General features: G+C 36.5%; 1 pseudogene; it reads right to left on the minus strand.

Annotated features, from left to right (window-relative positions):
• Nucleotides 1-3,516: 3,516 nt before the first annotated feature.
• LOC139860136 (tetrahydrocannabinolic acid synthase-like) lies at nucleotides 3,517-5,113 on the minus strand (annotated as a pseudogene).
• Nucleotides 5,114-9,053: the final 3,940 nt, after the last annotated feature.

A 9,053-nucleotide genomic window follows, 5' to 3' on the forward strand; every position in this document is an offset into this window, starting at 1 on the left:
TTGTTGTCCTTTCAAGGAAGGGTGTGGGTGCCTAAGATGGGTGATTACAGACGGGTGCTACTTGATGAAGCACATAAGTCAAAATATTCCATTCATCCGGGTGCGACGAAAATGTATCATGACTTGAAGAAAGATTATTGGTGGCCGGGCATGAAACGTGATGTTGTGAAGTATGTTGAGCAATGTGTCACGTGTTTACAAGTAAAAGCCGAACACCAAAAGCCGTATGGTAAGTTGCAACCGTTAGAAATCCCGAAATGGAAATGGGTGCACATTACCATGGATTTCATTACAAAGTTACGTAAAACGGAGAGAATCCAATTCGATTCTATTTGGGTTATAGTTGACCGATTGACAAAAAGCGCTTTGTTTCTTCCCATTAAAGAAGCGATATCGTCGGAGGCCTTGGCTAAGTTGTTTATCAAGGAAGTGGTCTCGTGACATGGAGTTCCTATATCTATTATTTCGGATCGAGATACCCGTTTTACATCTCGGTTTTGGGAAAAGTTTCATGAAGATATGGGTACGCAATTGAAGTTGAGCACGGCGTATCATCCTCAAACGGACGGTTAAACCGAACGTACGAATCAAACTTTGGAAGATATGCTACGGGCGTGCATCATTGACTTCGGTGGTAGTTGGGATGAGCATTTGCCTTTGGTGGAATTCTCGTACAATAATAGTTATCATACTAGTATTGGGATGCCACCTTACGAAATGCTTTATGGGCGTAGGTGTCGAACTCCCGTTTGTTGGGGAGAAGTGGGTCAAAGAGAGATCGGAAGTACCAATTTGGTTTTAGAGACTAATAGCAAGATCAATTTGATTCGGGAACATTTGAAGAAGGCTCAAGATAGGCAAAAGTCGTATGCCGATAGACGTAGGCGATTGATTGAGTTCCAAGAAGGCGATATGGTGATGCTTAAGGTTTCGCTATGGAAGGGTATTATTCGATTTCGAAAATGGGGAAAGTTAGCTCCTCGGTTTATTGGGCCGTTCAAGGTTTTAGCTCGTGTTGGTGAAGTTCCATATCGATTAGAATTACCCGAAGAGCTTGCGGGGATCCATAATACGTTTCATGTTTCCCACCGTAAGTGTCTTGCGGATGATTCCTCATGGATGCCTTTAGACGAGATCGAGCTAAACAACAAGTTAGAATATGTCGAGGAACCGATTGCTATCCTTGACGAGAAGGTGAAAATGTTGAGGAATAAAGAGGTGAGGACCTTTAAGGTTCAATGGCGACGAAGTAAAGGTTCTGAGTTCACTTGGGAGCCCGAAGAGTTCGTGTTAGTTTATCTTCCCTCGTGTCATGCGGCTTGGATTGCGAGGACGCAATCCGAATAAGTGGGGGAGAGTTGTAAGACCCGAGTATTCGTAGTGTACATATGTGTATATGGGTTACTCAAGTTTGGGGTTATTGTTGCACATAATTAAAAAGTTAAAAGATGCTGAACTGGGAGGGTCGCGCGCCGCGCCATCTGTCTGCGACAGATTCTCCTCTTCTTTTAAAATAGATATTTTGAGGGCAATTGTGTAAGTTCACTTTGGGGCCGAATTTAATACCCTAGATCAGTTTTGGGGAGCTCATTTACTACTCCCACAACAACCTTATCTCCTCCAATTGAATTTTAGTGAGAGAGTTCAATCCTTGAGAGAGAGAGCTCCATTAAAGGGTGAAAGAGGTTGAATCGGGTCTTGATGCAAGTTTTAAAGTCGTTCATCTAGTCGATAGCTACGTGGTGATTATGTTGGTAAGTTATAAAACCCAATTTCGTACTTTAATTGCTTTAAGGGTTAGGGTTTGGGTTAGTGATAAACCAAAGACCCATCTTGTTAGTATTTTGGGGATTTTGGGTGAATATGGGTTATGAAGGCTCATTGATGACTAACCTAGGGTTGAATGTGTTAATTGGACTTTTGAGTCTTAAATTTAGTTAGTTAGTGCTAGAACACTTTAATAATATGTAAATGGGTGTTATTGGGTATGGATGACCCAAATGGGTGTGTTGACCTTGAAATGGGTCAAATGAGTCTTTAATGACCTAAGTGGCCTAGCAATTATGAAAACGAGTTAGCCTTGTGACCTAAATGTGTTTTAAACCCATCTTGACGAATGATTAGGGTTTTGGTGTGTGTTGACCCAATTTAGGGTTAAGGGTGCAAATGGGTTGAAATTGCACCATTGGGTCAAAATGGCTTAGAATGGTGAAAGGGTTTGGTTGACCGACTTGAGTTTGCGTTTGATGATGTGTATAATATGATAGGTACGTTACTTTGAGGTCTTGCAAGCTCGAGTATCTTTTCACAAGACTTTGAGGTGAGTGGAATAATTATATGCGTATGTATATAATGTATCTATTTGTTGTAGCGTGAAAGGTGTAGTGTCGAGGTGTTAAGACACCACGTTTCACGTGAAGAGTGTAGCATCGAGGTGTTAAGATGCCACTCGGGTGTAGCATCGAGGTGTTAAGATGCCACCTAGGAGTGTAGTGTCGAGGTGTTAAGACACCACTCCGTAAAATAATGAGTGATGCATCGAGGTGATAAGATGCCACTCGGGGTGATGTGCCGAGGTGTTAAGGTGCCACCCTAGGGGTTAGTGGTGCGAGGTGTTAAGTGCCCTAACGGATGTTGTGAACCCCGATGGCGTTTTCGCGAGCGCCGTTCCCTTGTACTATTGGTTAACCATGGTTATTTGTGTTGTAAGCATATTATATTATTCGAGTTATATTCATATGCGGTTGTTATGCTAGCTTGTAGTATTGGTAATTTATAGCTCGTTATTGTGACGGTAAGCTAAATGTGTATGCTAGCGTGTTTGCGGTTTGGTGTGTAAGTGTATGCAAGTAGGTATAATTATATATGTATTCGTATAATTATTGCATTCACTAAGCTTTGCTTACCCTCTCATTGTTTACCATTTTATAGGTTCGGTTTTGGACAAGGGTAAGGGCATCGTTTTGGACTAGAGATCCTGCTTGATGCTAGGGGACGCTTTTGGCTATAATAGCTCTTGGAGTTTGACCGATAGTTGGGTAGTTTAATCCCAAACGCCATGCTCATTGTGTAGTTTGGAACTTAAACTTTTTGGTGGTCGAAACTCGTAAATTGTATTAAACTCGTAAAATGGCCGATGTGGGCCCCACTTGTAAAACATCATTTTTATGTTTGAATCGTGATAGTTTTACATATTTGAATGTGTGGTTAAAAGCATGTCGTCTAAAAATGTCGGGAACTAGCCGATCTTTTTCGCATTTTAAAACTTTCCGGACAGACCACTTTGGCGCGCCGCGCCCCTACCTGGCGCGCCGCGCGGGTATGCTGCACAGGAATTTTTTTTTATTTTGTATTTTCGCGTGGTTTGGTCGAGGGTTGGTTTAGGTTGTTACATCAGGCAAACCTGAGTGGTAACGTGGTACATTTGTGATTGCTTTGTGACGATATATTGAAAGAAAAAAGACATATTTGACGTGGATAAGTGACAGCTTCAGTTCACGAGTCCGATACATGCGCTTAGAAAACTGGTATACTTTGTGGGTGCCTAAAGAAATTATGCTGATCAACTTTAGCCTTGATTCGAATCAACTTCTCTTCTTCCAGTATCTTTCACCCCAAATACTCGCGTCTTCATAAGTTGCACTTCCAACACCCAAATCAAGATCATTGTACTTCAAATATGCTTCCCTTGGGTTCTTTGATACATACGCTTCTAGAAACTTATCAAAGCTTTGCAGCCAATGTATCCGCTTTAGCGATATTTCGGTCTTATCTAAAGGTTGATCGCTAAAGTCAATCATTTTAAACATATGATACAACACTCCAATTCTATGAGGATATGGAATCGCGGTTTCTGAATATTCACTCATCTTTCCACCAAAACAGTTGACTATCAATAATTCTGATCCATCGTTTTCAAGAATCTTTTCCCAAATCTTTTCGAGCCCGGATATAGGGATCGGTGTCCGAATGTAGTCTGATTTGCCTTTAAAGTTCAACTTAGTGATTGCGGATCGATTCATAAAGATCTCTGTTGGGGTTGAGCTTTGGAAGCCTCCAAACACGAGGCTTGATTAAACCATTCGCATTTCTTTGCAAATTTCTCGTGTGACATTTAGCTCCGGGAAGTTTTCGTTTAGCAATGGAAGCAATGTATCAATTGTACCTTGATAAATTCCTTCAAATGACATTAGTATAGTTCTTTTATTATTGTCCATATTACTATTACTATTACTATTTTGGCTGAATATTTGAACTCTTATGTGCAAATTTCGATCTATAATTGGTGCAACGTATTGATACTTATGAAAAATTTTCGTCGCGCTTTGTTCCAAAGTTACCTTCACCATGAAAAGAGTTACTAATTCGGGCACTTGAACTAACCTTAGTTTCCAAGCAAGAACAATTCCGAAACTTGAAGCACCACTACCTTGAATTGCCCAAAACAAATCTTCGCCCATTGAATTTTTATCATGAATGTTTCCATTCACATCCATGAACCGAACATCGACAACATTATCAGCACCAAGACCATATTTCCTCATCAGGTTTCCATAGCCACCACCACTCAAATACCCACTAACACCTACTGACGGGCAAGCACCAGCCGGAAAATACAAAGTGTCAGTCTTTTGAGAAATAGCGTAGTAGAGTTCACCAAGCGTCGCACCACCCTGGACCCACGTGACCTTATTTGCTACGTCCACGTGTACAGACCTCATGTTGTTAAGATCAAGCATGACAAATGGAAAATCAGCTGTGGACGAGAGACCCTCAAAGTCATGACCTCCGCCCCTGATCCTCATCTCGTAGCCGTGTTTCTTGGAAAAAAAAGAGTTGTTTGGATGTGGGTTTCATGGAGGGGCGTTACGATGACTGATGGCTTAGGCGTGTACGATTTATCGAATCTAGCATTGTTCACTCCCACTTGCCAAATTGGCAAAAAAGAAGAGTTTATAGAAGTGAAAATGAGATTTTTGTTAGAAGACATGGATTGGAGACAGGTTATGAAATCTTTAGAATTTGGTGCAACATCAAGAATGGTGAATAAAGCTTCCATTGGAACACATAAAGAAAGAGTAAAAACCAACATGATTAAGTTTAATTGAGGCATTTTCAATGTTTTAATTGGTGGTGTTGATCTATGTGACTTTTATTTTTATGCTTAAAGATGATCTAATGCATAAATATTCTTTGGTGGTCTTATTTTTAATGTGGTTATAATTGAATTGGATATATTAGGAAGTCTGGAGATGAGGTGGGATTGATGAGTGGGTGGGAGAATAAATCAGGTGGTGTGTGTTATGAAAGTCAGATAATGTGTTCCAATTTTATGGCTACAACTCACCTATCAAATTGCACAGTAGTTTATTTTTACTATAAATACATGATGATGTAGTTTGTAAAAGATGCACTCTCTTGAATATATTTCACATATACATTCTCTCTCTCTCCTTTCTATTATTCTTTAATTAGATACTATTTACTAAAGGTAGTTATAAGCCTACTGAATTATAACACGTTATCAGCACGAAGTGCTCCGTATAATCAAGGTTTATCTAAGCAAGCACAAGTCACTAATCAAGGTAATAATAATAATTAAAAAAAATTCTTTAACGATATCTTCTATTATTTATTAGTAAGGTAAATATTATTATCATCATAACTAACATTTATATTTATGTTATATATGGTCGGTTATACCGCCTGAATTATTTCTGTAATCTAACTATTATTAACTTCACTAACATTTATATTTATGTTATATATGGTCGGTTATACCGCTTAAATTATATTTCTGTAATCTAACTATTATTAACTTTACTAACATTTATATTTATGTTATATATGGTCGGTCATACAGCCTAAATTATATTTCTGTAATCTAACTATTATTAACTTCACTAACATTTATATTTATGTTATATATGGTCGGTTATACCGCCTGAATTATATTTCTGTAATTTAATTCTTATTAACTTCACTAACATTTATATTTATGTTATCTAACATTTATGATTACTTATGCAATTAATCATTACTTATTTCATGCATACTAATGTATATTCTTAAATTTATTATTTATGCATAATATGTTTATTCCCTTAATTTTCGTATTTATACTAAACATATTTATACTAAATGTATTTTATAGTAATCATATTTATAATAATAAAATTCTTTTATTAAAATTATTATTAATATAACGAGTACATAACAGTCGTTAACGTCAACTAACAACGCTACAACGGTCATATATACATAACGGTTGTTAACGTCAACTGACGACGTTACAACGACTATATTTTTCAAATATAAAATAAACATCTCCGTTTTCACATTTTCACAAATCGATCTTCATTTTCTCAGATTACCACTCTCAAAAAGTTTTTGTAAAGATGATTCACACAAGGATGATTTTTCCTATTGTATTGGTCATATTTACTATCATCATTGTTGCTAATATACCACCGGGTGAACCTATATTCTATCCTGCCCTTGTGGTTTTGTTATTTGTAATCATACCATTATTCTGTTGTTTGCTACTTATGAATTTAAAATGATTCTAATTTCATGCTGTTAGAAATTGATTATGATTATAATTTATGTTGTTCATCTTTCTGAAAATAGAAAATGTCAAACTTATCAAAGCTTGAGTTTGATGCCCTAGACGTATCAAGAACAAACTACACATCATGGGTCATGGATGTAGAAATAAATCTTGGATCATTGGGTATTCTAGAAACTTTAAAAGAAAACAATACTTGTTCTGATCAAGATAAATTAAAATCAATTGCTTTTATTCGCAAACATATTGATATCACCTTAAAACATATGTATCTCACTATCAAATATCCACATGTTTTATGGGAAAGTATCAAGAGTAGATTCGATAATCAAAAGGAAATATTACTCCCAGCTGCGAGGGAAGAATGGAGAAATCTAAGGTTCCAAGACTTTAAAAAGGTAAGTGAATACCACTCGACCATGTTCAAGATTCATTCAAAGCTTCAATTCTGTGGTCAAGAAATAAGTGATGCTGATATGATGGAGAAAACTTTCTCCACAATGCATTCTGCAAACATTACTATACAAGAAAATTTAAGATTGCAGAATTACAAAACTTTTTCCAAACTTCAAACTTATCTCTTAGTTGTAGAAGTGAATAAAGAATTACTAATGAAGAATCAAGAGTCTCGTCCTACGGGTGCGCTACCATTCTCTGAAGCTAATGCTATTAACAATAATAATAAAAATAAAAGAAATACACCTGGACGAGGACGTGAGCGAGGTCGTGGTCATATTGGCCAAACCCATCATCATGGAAATTACCATAAAAATAATAAAAATCATAACTATGTTCGAAATCACCCTTATGGTAATGGTCGTGGTGGTGTTCGTGGTCGTAATGGTTACGGTGGTCGTGGTCGTGGACAAAGAAATAATAATCCACAAAATTATAAATTTCAACCACCATACAATTTCATAAATCATAATGTTGAAGGAAGCTCTTCAAAGAATATTGAAGATTCTTGTTATCGATGTGGTAAAATTGGCCATTGGTCTAAAAACTGTCGAACAAATCAATATTCTGTTAATCAATACCAGGAATCCCTAAAAGGAAAAGGAAAGGAGGCAAACCTTGTGGATGACCTTGATACAAAAATCACTGAGCCAACAAGTGACTACTTTAATGAATAAATTTCCTATTATATGTCCATATCAAATAAATGGATGTAGATTTACGATCTATACCATATCTACTTTACTATATGTTTCCTTATTATGTACTTTCGTTTATAACATATTTCTAAATGAAATATATTGATGAATTATGTACTCATTATTTGTTTATCATATTTTGAAGTTCATGATGTATATTACTGGAGTGCAAAATCAGTCAAATGGTGGGGAACTTTGTATTGCAGACAGTGGTACCACACACACTATACTCAAATCTAAAAAATATTTCACTGATTTTAAAGCAACAGAAGGAACGGTACATACTATATCAGGTCCTGCGGATTTAATAAAAGGAATGGGAAAAGCAAAATTCATGTTACCAAATGGTACAAATTTTCTGATAAAAAATGCCTTATTTTCTCCCATGTCAAAGAGAAATTTGTTAAGCTTCTCTGACATATACCAAAATGGATATGATTATCAGTCAGTGACTACAGAAAATGATAAATATTTAAGTATCACTGACAAGAAGCATGTGATTGAAAAACTACCAAGACTTAGTTCTGGTTTACATTATACATATATAAATGTACCAGAAACACACATAGTAGTTAATGAAAAGGCATGTGATCCTGTAATGATCAATCTATGGCATGAAAGATTAGGCCACCCAGGATCAACAATGATGAAAAGAATAATTCAAAATACACATGGACATCCATTGATGGATCAAAAGATCCCTCATAATGCAATTATCCCATGTACATCATGTTCACTTGGAAAATTGATAATAAGACCATCACCTCTTAAGGTTGAAAAAGAATCACCAATGTTTCTTGAAAGAATTCAAGGTGATATATGTGGACCAATTCATCCACCATGTGGACCATTTAGATATTTCATGGTCTTAATAGACTCATCTATTAGATGGTCTCATGTTTGTCTATTATCACGTCGAAACATGGCATTTGCAAAATTTCTTGCTCAAATTATTAAATTGAGAGCACATTTCCCTGATTATACTATTAAAAGGGTGAGATTGGATAATGCTGGTGAGTTTACATCTCAAGCATTTAATGATTTTTGCATGTCTATTGGGATTGTTGTTGAACATCCTGTTGCTCATGTGCATATACAAAATGGTTTAGCCGAATCACTAATTAAACGATTGCAGTTAATAGCTAGACCATTGATAATGAGAATAAAACTCCCAGTATCTGTATGGGGTCATGAAATTTTACATGCTGCATCATTAATTCGCATTAGACCAAGTGCAAGTCATACATGTTCTCCCTTGCAACTTGGTTTTGGCCATCAACCAAATATTTCTCACCTTAGAACATTTGGTTTTGCGGTTTATGTTCCTATCG

This window comes from Rutidosis leptorrhynchoides, chromosome 7, assembly GCF_046630445.1.
Source record: "Rutidosis leptorrhynchoides isolate AG116_Rl617_1_P2 chromosome 7, CSIRO_AGI_Rlap_v1, whole genome shotgun sequence".
NCBI classification, from domain to species: domain Eukaryota; kingdom Viridiplantae; phylum Streptophyta; class Magnoliopsida; order Asterales; family Asteraceae; genus Rutidosis; species Rutidosis leptorrhynchoides.